This window comes from Balaenoptera acutorostrata, chromosome 11, assembly GCF_949987535.1.
Source record: "Balaenoptera acutorostrata chromosome 11, mBalAcu1.1, whole genome shotgun sequence".
NCBI classification, from domain to species: domain Eukaryota; kingdom Metazoa; phylum Chordata; class Mammalia; order Artiodactyla; family Balaenopteridae; genus Balaenoptera; species Balaenoptera acutorostrata.
This window is the reverse complement of record NC_080074.1, coordinates 9,047,509-9,060,315: the sequence shown is the minus strand read 5'-3', so window position 1 is coordinate 9,060,315 and position 12,807 is coordinate 9,047,509. Positions and strand designations below refer to the sequence as shown.

Sequence of the window (12,807 nt, the reverse complement as noted above, 5' to 3'; positions counted from 1 at the left end):
CATTTTAAAGATGAGGAAACTGAGGCCAGAGAGCTCAAGTGAGCTTCTAGAACTCAAACACCTGACCAAGGCACCAACCATTGTTCTGGTTATTGTGGAAGACCCGAGGTTAGAAAGCAAGTGCTTTTCCCAGACCATGAAGTTAAAGTGGGACAAATTAGCAGTGCCTTCTGATGCCCTAAAATGGTAAATATCAACCCAGACCGACCTGTGCACAATGACAGAAAACATTCGCACCTGTCACACTGGGTTTCCTCCCAGCTCAGAACACGCTGACGTGCCCCTATGAGGCCTCAGTGAACACGGGGACACATGCCACACGTGCTGACCGGGGCATTCTTGCAGGGTCACATCTTACCCCAAATCTTATCACAACCCTGCCGAACGTCAGTCTCTATCAAGAAAGTGTTCGCTCATCTTCCCGTTATGCCCAATGTGTGAACACTGATAACACATCTAAATTCGAAGAAAATCAACAGAAGTCATCTCAGTCAACCTGAAAAGTCCAGTGACTCATTCACACCCTTTTCACAGGGCTCCTGTGGGCCGCCCGGCTTCTCCTGAACCGGCCTCCAGGCTCCTGCAGCCTGAGTACAGCTCAGGGCTTGATCGCTCTCCTCTGCAGACCAGATGAGTGCTAACTCCCTCCTGCACAGACGGTAGGGTTGCTCAGCCAGCCGCCCCTGCTCTGTGTTGCCGGTAACCCCACCGCTTATGTCCCTGAGGCCAGTTCAACAAGGTCGCCTTGTAAAAAAATAAGACGGAGGAAGATGCTGGATTTTGAGCCCCAAGAGTAAATTCCATCACTCTGAAAGTAAAACCATAATATCTAAATTTGATTCGACTTATGTCAAGTCTGATAAATACACGCACCACGTACGTATTGGTGCATGGATGCTTAAACCATGTACGTTGACTGCCGAAAACAAAAAACTTACTGTCTCATTAAGAAGACGAGAGCTGGTAGGCCAACTCACCAAAATAAAGAAAAGAAAAATGGATACTCTAACTTCTACACACACACACACACACACACACACCACACATTTGTGTAATGCAGCCCACAAGACAGTTGCCCAGGCAGTGAAGGAAAATTAATGTTTTCCAGGATTTTCCTGTTTAAATTTAAACTGTTCCCATGAGCTTAGTGAGCTTGGCTTTAGGCCCCCATCCTCAGATGGAAGGCTGGCACAGACTTCAGCCTTAGGCAGTAAGCAGAGTAGGTAAGAACGAAGGCTCGGAAGCCAGACACCCCAGGCTGGAATTTCAGCTCTACTGTCTTCCAGCTGTACAACCCAGGTAAGGCACTTATCTACCCTGTGCCTCCATTTCCTCACGTGTAAAATGGGAATAATATAACTAAAACTAACCCCCGTGGGTTTTTTATGAAGAGCAGATGAAATAATACGCGGTAAAGTGTTTAGAACAACGCCTGGTTCAGAGCAAGCCCCCAAGATATGGGAGTTATTTGGAACAGTAACTTCAAATGGGCTCACATATCCCAACAGGAAACTCTTGAGTTCTCTTTTGTTTTTAACTTTCATCTTTTTTCTTTTCTTTTTGTTTTTGTTTTTTTTTTTTTTTTTTTGGCTGCACCACGCGGCGTGCAGGATCTTAGTTCCCCGACCGGGGATTGAATCTGGGCCCCCAGGAGTGGAAGCGTGGAGTCCTAACCACTGGACTGCCAGGGAATTCCCATCACTTTTATCTTTGTAGCACTTAATTTCCTATTTCTTCTTCTTTTATGTATGCGCAGAAGGAAGGTGTTTAGCCATCCTTGGAGTACAATCTTTCCTTTCATTAAAAACCATTATTAAGTGTCTTCAAGCTTCTTTTCTGTGGTAAATGATCCAGATTACTTAATCGTTCTGTTTTACATGCTGTAATCATGTATTTGAACTTCTCAACCATCTCTAGATTTAGTACACACAGAAATATTGTCTAGGAAAATTTGGTTTTGGAATCCTTTATCATCTACAGTCCATTAGCTCAAATGTTTAAAACTATTGTTCATAAGATCAAAGTTAAGTTCTTTTACCATATTTGTCAGTTGGTTTTATTCTGTCATATTGCCATAGTCAACTAATTCTCAAATGCATAATTCAGCACAAGCCAAACCAGACAAGACCAGAAGTCATTCATTCATTCACCAAATATTTGTTGAGGGCCTACGATGTGCTAGCCTCTAAGATTACAAATGAGACATGCCCTGCTTGGAGGAGCTTATAGCTTCGGAGGGAAGACATGGAAGTAAACGAAGCATTGTCAAAGTCTTTCATTAGATGCTGTACTTGAAGTGAGAAGGTGGCAGGATAAACTTGGGGCAGAAGGGAGGGAGAATTCAGCACTGCTTGGTGGGTCTAGGAAGGCTACACAGAGAAGGTGACTTTTGAGCCATATTAAAAAATGGCAAGGAGGGACTTCCCTGGTGGTCCAGTGGTTAAGACTCCGCGCTCCGGATGCAGGCGGCCCGGGTTCGATCCCTGGTCAGGGAACTAGATCCCACATGCTGCAACGAAGATCCTTCCTGTCACAACTAAGACCCGGCGCAGACAAAAAAAAAAAAAAAAGAGGCAGGGGAGAAAAGGAGGAGAGTATTCAAAGAAGAAGAAACTATTAGCTTCCGGGGTGCTGGTATGTCTGGGGCCAGGATCTAGGGAGGATGCAGAGACACAGAACTGCCCAGGTTGGCTGGGGCTGGGCCCACAGTGACCAGCCCAAGAAGCCTGAGCTCCGTCCTGCAGGTCCAGGGAGAGTGGGGAGGGTGTGTTTTACACAAATCACTCTGGAAGCAGTGAAGAGGGGAGACTGGAGGCATTTGAGTCTGGAGTCAGAGAGGAAAAGCAGGATTCTGGGGTCGTGGAGAGAGACTGTAAAGCCTCACTAAGGAGAGGGTGAAGGAAAGAAGGGAGTCATTTTAGGCATATTTAAAAGACAGGGTTTAAAGACCCAGTAGAGAGGGGTGCCAGAGTTGGGAAATAGGAGGAAAAGAGAAGGAGGAGCCCAGAAGGAATTCGAGGTTTCCAGTGTGGACCCCTGTGAGGGCCTCGATGCCATATCGTGACATAATGGAGTGAATACAAGTTGGCACAAATCCTTCTCCTAGAAATGCTCCTCAAAGACGTTAAGTCTTGTTGAAGGTCAGTAGGGAATGTCAATGTTGTATGCAGAGGGCAGTATATATATTCCCTACTAGTTATTCTTTTCGAAAGACCCCTTAATATATGTGACTTACATGAGGTAAGATAATATTCATGTAGGAGTTAATTAAAAATTAAGTTAATTTTTAATTTTCTGGAAATTAATTTTCCAGATACAGTAAGATGTTAGCATTATCTCAGTTATCTGTGCCTGATAACCACTAAGATATCTACTTATCTGTTTACTTATTTATTAATCTGTCTCCCCCCAACTAAGACAAGCTCCATGAGGTCAAGGACTTTGCCTCTTTTGTTCACATCTGCATCCCCAACCCCTAAAACAGTGTTTGCCTCACGGTAGTTGTTCAATAAATATTTGTTGAGTAAATGAATGAATTTCCATACGGGTAAAAAGAAATCATCATATCCTTTACTAATGTGGAAAGAAAAGAAAAAAAACCTGGACTTAAAACAATTTTTCATGAACAGATCCAATTTGCAAAAATGGAACTGACGTTTAAAAGCTATTTTTCTTCCTGAAGCTCTACTTCTGGGAAAATCACAGCTGCCAGCTTAGATGGTGGTTTTAACTGCCCAGTTACAAATTCTGCACAGTTGTACACATTGGCAGAGCTCAGCTTCCTTAAATGCTGTTGGATCAGTAAGGAAATGGTGATTTTCCTTACTGATTTCATGCCAGTTCCTCTTTTGTGAAAATTCCCGTGTGCTGTCCAACGGAACACATACAAGAAAACCCGAACATTTTGGGGCCAGAAATTAAGTCTCTCATGTTCCTCTCTGGTCAGGTGATGTTAAACCATTTCTACTTTCAGGCTAGGGTGTTCAATTGTTTTCCCCTTTAAATTTAGCAGAGAGATTATTCCTCCTGGTGGTTTGCACATATGCTCCTTTTGATCTGTGAAATAGCTCATTCCCAGATAAACTTTAAGCTCCCAAATGATGCATGTAAAACACTGTTTATGAATCGTGGGAGAAATGTTTCACATTCTCATCACTCCAACACGGTTGCTCCAAACCACTCTCTCCGAGGTGCCTTATTTTCCAAGAAGAAGGAAAAAAACTTCAACGCACAGCACTAAGATAACAGTAATAGCAATCACACTTCCCTTGGATGTTACTCAATAGTCTCCTAGAGGCTACAATGTAGGAAACTCAGCAGCAGCAGCAAATATTTTCCATGAGCTGGATACTGTGCTAGGTCCGTACACTACAAAGAGGAGCCGAGGCAAGGTTCCTATCCCCTGGGGCTTACAAATTAGCTGGGGCAGTAAGACAGAAACCACAAAGTAAAATTAATAGTTACTAATGAACTACATGGTCGGTAAGTGCTACACAGGATTCAGAAAAGGACAGTGGTAACCAGACGGTGTTCCTAGAGGAGATGGACTTAAATTTGACTTGGACCTTTAGTGGGAGACTGCAGTGAGAAAGGGCAAAGTGGTAGGAACATTCCTGGATGCCATTGCTAGGGGTCCCACCGGCTGAGGTGAAGGTTGTAGCAGCTAAGGTAGGGGCTAGATTGGGGGTGGCCTTGAATGCCACTCTAAGATTGTGGGGCTTGATTCTAGAAGTAAAGTGGAATCATTGAGAATTTTGGAGCAGAAAGGATGTGAGCTAAGTAATGCTTTACAGAAATTAAATCAAACAGAGATCCATGCTATGAATTTAATCGGGGGTCTTCAGAATTGAGATAATGAGACCATGACCCAGGCTGGGGACAGTAGGATATCTCCATCATGCAGTACATTCCTGTGAATGCTTCTTAGGATTTCTACGAAACTGCACTCAATATGCGTAACGGGCTCCATACCGTAAGACAGTGATTCTGTGATACTGCGTGCTGCTTGGAAGCAGTCTCATTCCTTTAGAGCCCCACAGTGTGTACATGCAACAGGCCCAGGTGTGGTCTCTCTACAAACCTCAGAGAATCTAGGCAACTTAGAGGATAAAAGCTGGGAGGCATCTCAGAGCCCGCGAAGTCCACCCCCTCAGTTTACCGATCCAGAGGCCAGCCCTTTCTCAGGTTCACACAGCTCGTCAATGTCGGGCTCAGGGCGCGACTAGATCTCCTTACTGCACCCCAGCAAAGCTTCCAAAGCCGGTCCAAATTCTGCTTTCAGGTGTGTGTGTATATACATTCTGGCAGAATCCAGAAAAATCTGGTCCCTAACTGAGATAGTTGAAGCTACTTTCCTTGACTCCTCCCAGAATCCATTCCCCCAGATCCAGTCCCTGCCTGAGCCCCCTCTTCATTGCTGCCAACTCCCTGCCTCCATGCTTTCCCGCAGCATCTTCCGGCTTCCAGTTCTCTGCTCAGACCCTGTTGTTTCTTGGGTCTTGCCATGGATTGTGCTGTCTTCTTTGTCCAGAACCCTTTATGGTCCCAGCATAAGCCTCACCACCTTCAGGAGACCCCTTGGCCTCAGCCCCTCCCCTAGATGGACTCAGGTCTCCCTCCTTGGAGTTCTGCGCTACCCTACACGAGGCTGTATCCCTGTGTCTCTTAGATGTCTTATAATTGCCTGTTTATGTGCCTGCCTCCCACCCTTCAACTGTGAGCTCCCCGAGGGCAGAGACTGAGTATGCATCACTGAACACCCAGCATCTTGCCCAGAGTCTGGCACATACGGGGCATTCAAATGTCTGATGAATGAATGAATGGCATTTGCCTTCTTGGTGCATTCATTCATTTAATAAATATTTATTGAGCAATTACTTATGATCAGTATTGCGGTTCACCCTTACACGTCAAAATATGCCAAGGCACTCAAGCTCCAAATTATGCACGCGTAACTTATGCACGTGGCGTGTCCACATGCACATGCAGCAGAGACTGTGTACATGTCTACAAACACCAGAGCTGGCAAATGCAGTAAACTGTGTGCCAGATGTCTCTGAAATTTGCAAAGAACCAAGAACCAAAAATGACAGTTAGCTCCATATAAGCCCTATAAAAGAAAAGCGAAAAAACGCAAAAGAACAAAAGAAACTTGAGCAGGAGGAAGTGGCTATGTTTTTTTTTCTGTGCACTCAAGCCCAGGGGTGGGGAAGACTTATAAAATCATTCTATGCTGGGCAGGTTCATGTAAGCCTGAGTTCCTCAAGGGTTGGCTTTAGGAGCTGTTAGGAAAATTCATTGCCATGCACGAGTCGGGGGATTGCTTTTTATTCCACTGGAAATTGTTAATGGGGACCGCGTTAGCGGCCCCTTCTTGCTCTGCCTGATAGAGAGACAGCGGGTTCACCCAAGCAATTCTGAAACCCTGATCACTGCCAATTAGGGGAGCATTGTCTGGCTGACATAATCAAGTGAGTATAAATATATTTATCATGACTGGAGTTGGGAAGGGAGAGCAGGAAGATTGAGGCAGAAGCTGCCACCCTTTGCCTGGTTCCAGCCTGCTTCTAACTCAGCATGTCTGTCACCCGGGGCTCTGTAGAAGCCATCACCGGCTTCTGAGGAGGAATGCACAGCTGAGAATTCAGGACTAGAATTGTTTTCCCCAGAAGGGGCCATGTCTCTCCTTATTTTTCCTCCTTGCTTCTTCCCTTTTTTCATGATCACTTCTGTGAACGCTGCAGAGAGACAGGAAACCAGATGCCCCGTTGATCACATTTTAATTCTGCCCCGGCGGCCGCGCTGCCCCCAGTAGCTTATCTGCAGTTCAGAGTGATCTCGGGGAACGTTGCTGTGACAAGACTCCTACCCTCTCTGCCTGCCTGGGTGTGCGTGTCTGTCTGGCATTGGGTTTATTTCATTGTCCACTCATGGAACTTTTGTGGGAATATCTGTTGATGTGTCTCAGAGCCGGGCTTGAAAGACCCTGATAAAAATAGCCCCCTGAACTGGACTAGATATAGGAGGAATTTCTCACACTTCCACAGCTAAACAGTGAGGCAAGCTGAAGTCATATCTGGTGGGGTTCATGTTGTCTGCCTGGAGAGGAGGGTCTGTTTGAGCATCTGCACAGATTTCAAAATGCAGGCTGCATCCATTCATCCCCAAACCAATGGCCGGGGTCCGATACAAATGGCCGAGTGGCATGGTTAGGGGGAGGTCAACGACAAAACTGACCTCTTGGCTGAATTTGAACTCCGGTCGATGCAGAGCCAGTCCATCAAACAAGAGATTTTTTTTCCCCCTCCCCTTGACTATTTGATAACAGCATTTGTAGAGCTGAGTTGATTTTAGCTATTTCCTCTGCTCTCATCATGTGTGTGCTGCTCTGTCTTGGCATTTGAGGGCTGAAGACCCTTTCCAGTGGCTACAATGGATTACAAAACCCCTTCCCTGTGTCCTGTTCCCCTTAATTTGTCTTCACAGCTGCAAATTGTTCTCAGCCTGTCTTCTTGGATTTGACAAAAACTATTTTATTACTGGTAGCACACATATAATACCCTGTGATATAAGGGAAGATGTAGATACACAAAATAAATAAGAAGCCCGTGTAGGAGAAATGTCATTTTATAGAGATCGCTCAGCCTTAAGGCACCTGACCACCCTTATTCAATCTATTCCTGCTAAATTTTTCCTTCTTCAGCTGCTCAGGAATTGTCAAGGCTAAACTCTTTTCAGCCAGCTACCGGAAATATGCATTTCCTTGGCTTTTCAGATCTTAATGGATGAGATACTTCTTTTTTCTGTCTTCTACCTCTTGCCAGATATATTGTATTTTTGTTTTGTTTTGTTTTGAGAATGTGAGTTCATTTATCTCCAAGGGAGAAAGAAAGTCATTGCATATTTACCCGTTAACAGATTATCACTTGCAGTGAAAATACAACAGAACTCTCTCACTCTCTGTGGATAAATGTGTTACTCGCCTTGGCCATATCTTGGTTGGATAGACTGCCACTGCTCTCTTCAAGCTGGCTTAATTTTCTCTCCTTGGTTTTTGTTTCCTTGAAGCAAAGAGACTCTTGGTTCTTTGTTTGATCCTGCTTTTGAGGAATGTGCCTGTCTCCTTTCGGTCTTTGTTTCGTGAGCTGGTTCGATTAACCCCTTAGCATTTATTGAGGAATCTGTTATGTTGGGTGCTGTGGGTTCCTCTGAAATCCTCCCTGCTTGAACGTTGGATGGAGTCACTTATCTCAATGCTGACTCCCTCCTAATCCATCTGTGTAGATGGGGGCATGAAAGAGCCATCTACCAAGAGATAGCACGATGTCGTAAACTGAACTAGAGTGCTGTAGTCAGCGAGACCCAGGTCGTAAAACGGTGCAGTCTTGGGCATATGGCTTCCCTTTTCTGAGCCACACATTCCTGGTTAGAGATGCTGATGGAAACAACAGAACAGTCTATTCTTCTTTGCTGTCCTCCATAATGAGATAACCACCAAACAGACGGAGAAGAGTCTGGTTTAACCAAATAATGTTGGTGCAAATTACAAATGTCTGTAAGAAGGTATTTTTGGCCTGAGCGTTTCGGTGGCATTTAGTGTGGTGTCTGATGCATGTCATTTAGTTACAGGGATAAAACCTCTTGAACACACACAGAGCTCTTGACCTGGTAAGACATTACATCTTACATCATTTTGATTCTTTTTATTCAGACTACTTCTTTCTAGGAAGTGGTAAAAGAGAAGTTAGTAGTATTGTACCAATGTCAGTTTCCTGGTTTTGATACTGTACTATGGTGATACCTTTATCACCATTGGGGGAAGCAGGATAAAGGGTATAAGGGAACTCTCTGTACTACTTTTGCAATTTCCTTTGGGTCTATAATTACTTCAAAATAAAAAGTTCAATGAGATAGAAAGAAAGAGAGAAGGAGAATGGGGTGGCAATTAGGAGAAATGAATGCTCATCTTGGTTTTGGTCCCCAGCTAGACAAATATTCATATTTTGTTTTCCTCTTCCTCCCCTTTTCACATATAGCTTTTGTGACCAGTCAGATATAAAAAGCTAGGGTTCATTTCTCTATAGAAGAGAAGAAAGAAGGAGAATGAGTCAGAATGAGTCAGGAGAACCCCTGCCAACATCGGGTCAGAAGGCCTACCACCTGCCCCTCCCCACACCCTTTACCTGCACAGACTTACCCTCTGCATCCGCACTCACCTTGTCCTCCTTCTTTCCCGTTCAAGGGGAGATACCTCATTTGCTGCTGCAGATGAACTCCTTCACCTGCACAAGGCATCCATGCCTCTCTGCTGTTTCCAAAGGCTCATCCTTCTACATAATCTCCCCACGTGATTCCTTCTTATATGAGGTTTTAACAACCATCTAGATGAGAATAACTCCCAAATGTATATGTCCACTCAGACCTTTTTGCTGAGATCCACACCTACGTATCCAACCCCTGACTGGGAATCTCTACTTAGATATTTCGCATTTCAAACTCTTTCCAAGTGATCATTTCTTCCTATATTCCCTTATCTCCAAAAATGTCATCGCCATCTACTACATTGTCCATGGCAGAAAGACAAGAGCCATTCTAGACCCATGCTGCCCAGTCTTGTAGCCTCTGGCCACATGTTCTATTACGTACTTCACATATGGCTGGTCCAAACTGAGATGTGCTGTAAGTGTAAACCACATGCCAGACTTCTTAGTTCAGAAAAAGAAGACAAAATATTTTAATATTTTATACTGATTTCACGTTGAAGTGATGATATTTTGGATTTATAATGTTAAATAGAACAAATTATTTTGAAAAATTTCCTTTTACTTTTTAATGTGCTACTAGAATATTTTCAGTTACATGTGTGGCTTGCATCTGTGACTTGAATTATATTTCTACTGGATGGTGCTGCTCTAGACTCTTCTCTGCCTTTTAGCCACTCCTAATTGGTCAAAAAGTCACAGTGATTCTCCTGAGTTAAGACAAGGTATACAATATCAGCGACGTGCACAGGCTGAATTTGAATCTTGGCTCCACCAGTTTTTGATACATGTGAACCTGGGCCATTATTTAATCTTTTTGAACCTCAATTTCCTTATCTGTCAGATGGATATAATGCTAGTTCTTACCCCTTAGGTTCAGACACCATTAAGTGAGAGGATACATGTAAAGCACTTACTATGGAGATAAAAGCATGTGCAAAGGCCCAATGCCAAGAGAAAGAGCACAGCCTCTCACTGTCATATTTCAGGGCCTCATCATTTCAGGCCAAGGCTACTGTAATAGTTTCTTCATCTCCAGTTCATCCTGCCCTCCAATCCTTCATATTGCCACCAGATTAAACATTTTCTAACGCAAACATTATCAAAACATTTAGTGAGTCCCCATCACCCTTGGGATAAAGTCCAACGTCCTTGGTATGCTATGCAAGGCCCTCCATGACCTGCCCCCACTGGAAACACCAACCCCGCCTCCTGCCAATCCCCGATGGCTATAATGAACCCGCTGGGCTCCCCAGTTCCTTCTTGCACACACCTCTCTCTCTATCTGTGATGTACGTGCCCTCTACCTGTCCACAAGTCTCAGCTCAGTTGACACCTTTTTGGGGAAGCTTCCCCTGGTCCTTGCTGTGCCTGTACCCATCCCAGGCTGGATCAGGAGCCACTTCTTCGGGGTCCTCAACCACTTGAGGTTTGGCTCCATTGTCACACTGCCCTTGCTTCTTTGGTCGATGTGTCTGTCTGTCCTACAAGACTCTGAGCCCTCTGAGGGCTAGGATGGGCTCCCCAGTCCACTCGGGATCTCCACGCTGAACAGGGTGCCCGGCACAAAGTGGGGTCTGGTAAATGTTTGTTGAGTGAATGCTTAAAGTACAGGAGATGCTCCTGCGGGAAATAAGGAGAGTGAGAGCTAGTGAGGCCAAGCAGCAGAAAATCTGAAGACTAGCCCGAGGAGAAATTGACGCTCCTTGGCCACGCAGACAGAATTAAGAGAGAGGAAAGAATCTGGGCAAGGAGTCAGTAATGGAGGATTTGAAATGAAAGACTATAAAAAAGAGAAGATCATGAAAAGAACAGAACCACATTTGGTACTGCCGGTGGTTTAGTAACTTCCTCTACAATGATTCCAGGAAGAAACAAGGCTCTAGGAAGGCACAAATCATATAAAGAAAGGATGAGGTATCAGCAACCCATTCAAGGATTATCTGTTATCAGGACTAGATACATGGGTGATACAAGTAAACGTCAACCTGCTGACTACGTGATGAGACTACTAATACTTTCCTGGGGCTGGTGCCCAGGAATTCTTTTACTGTGGTGCAAATGCCAAGCATGGAAAATTTTGACACATTATAGATATGAGAAAGCAGATAGTGAATTTGAGAAGAACGATGTGAAATGCCAGAATAATCACAAGAGAAATATCTGAATGCGTAAGAAGGTTTAGAGGATTCCAGCTTTACCACAAATATGGATTACAAGAAAATTCACTTATAAAGACAGAAATTCCACTATATAAAATCCACTTATCAAAACATGTAGCATTCCAGAATGCATAATGCTAAACGCATGTCTTTTGACACACACACAATACTAAAACTAGCAAATAACACCAGAAAGGTAGAGAAAGTAGGAAGTACGACATTTTGTGGCTCACAGGGTATATGAATGGGAAAATATATACTTCTACACACAAACCACAACCTTCACAAGAACGCCTAAAGGCTTCATTCTGAGACCTCAGGCCTCATCCCACAGGATAGCCCACTCCTCAGTTTTCATGTAAAAGGCCTCATGGGACAGGCATGGTGTGAGGAGAAGGGACAGCAGGGAGAACTGAGGTGAGAGGGTGAAAAGATCAAATGATCCTTTGCCATCATTCTTGACAATGAGCCAGTCCTCCTCTTTGAGAGTTCTGTGGAGAAGGTAAACATCTGGGATATACTTATGCTAGAAGCTATTTGCTGTTTATCTGAAATTCAAATTGAACTGGGCCTTCTGTGCTTTATCTCACACCCCTACTTAGTGAGGTATACATTTCCTCGTTCGTACTGCCTGTGAGCCACACACATCTCAATAATCGAGGAATGTGTGGGAAGTCTCAATAACTAACAATTCTTGAGTACACCTACTATGTGCCAGGCCCCGTGTTAAGTGGTTTAGGGGGATATTTCACATGTTTTTCACAAGCACGCTAGGAGGCAGGTACTAGTATTATTCCTGTTTTAAAGATGAGATTAAATCAGAGAGATTAAATAACTTGCTCAGGGTCACCCAGATAGCCACTGGCAGAGCCAAGACTTGAACTCTGGCAGTCTGACTGCAAAGCCCATGTACTTGCCCACCTCACCGGACACGGTGGCAGCAGCAAGCAAGGGGTAGATACATTGAGTCCCCCAAAAGAGTAAGAGACAGCGGGAGCACAGGGGATGACAACAGCGGGCCCTGAGTGAGGCCTTGAAGGAGCAGTTGAAGTTAGCCCAGGTGCCTTTATTTAAGCTGGAAGAGGGTGGCCCTAACTCTAGGCAGATGCAGCCCCACACCAGGACCGGCAGCTTGATTAGAAGAGCACCAGATGGATTTCAGTCCCCACTGAAGCCTTAGGCAGGGGCCCTTGTGCAGTGGACAACCTGCACAGCTGTACATAGCAGCCTGAGTTAGATGGCAGAAGGAGGACCAGTGCAGAGGCCAGGATGCGGATAGGGTGCTGAGAGAATAATGAGGGGCCAGTCACTAAAGCACGTTTGCACGGGGTAGGTGGTGCTCTGAAGTCAGTTTAGAGAGACAGGCCGGGGAGAGATTGCTGAAG

At 44.7% G+C, this 12,807-nt stretch overlaps 1 protein-coding gene and 1 non-coding gene across 2 annotated transcripts in view; both read left to right on the top strand.

Moving 5' to 3' along the window:
* Positions 1–12,807, top strand: part of GRAP2 (GRB2 related adaptor protein 2) — a 60,385-nt gene that overhangs the window by 17,430 nt on the left and 30,148 nt on the right. The gene's annotated exons all lie outside the window — the stretch shown is intronic.
* Positions 2,423–2,495, top strand: TRNAR-CCG (transfer RNA arginine (anticodon CCG)). Its single transcript has one exon. It is a non-coding gene; the product is annotated as a tRNA-Arg (tRNA).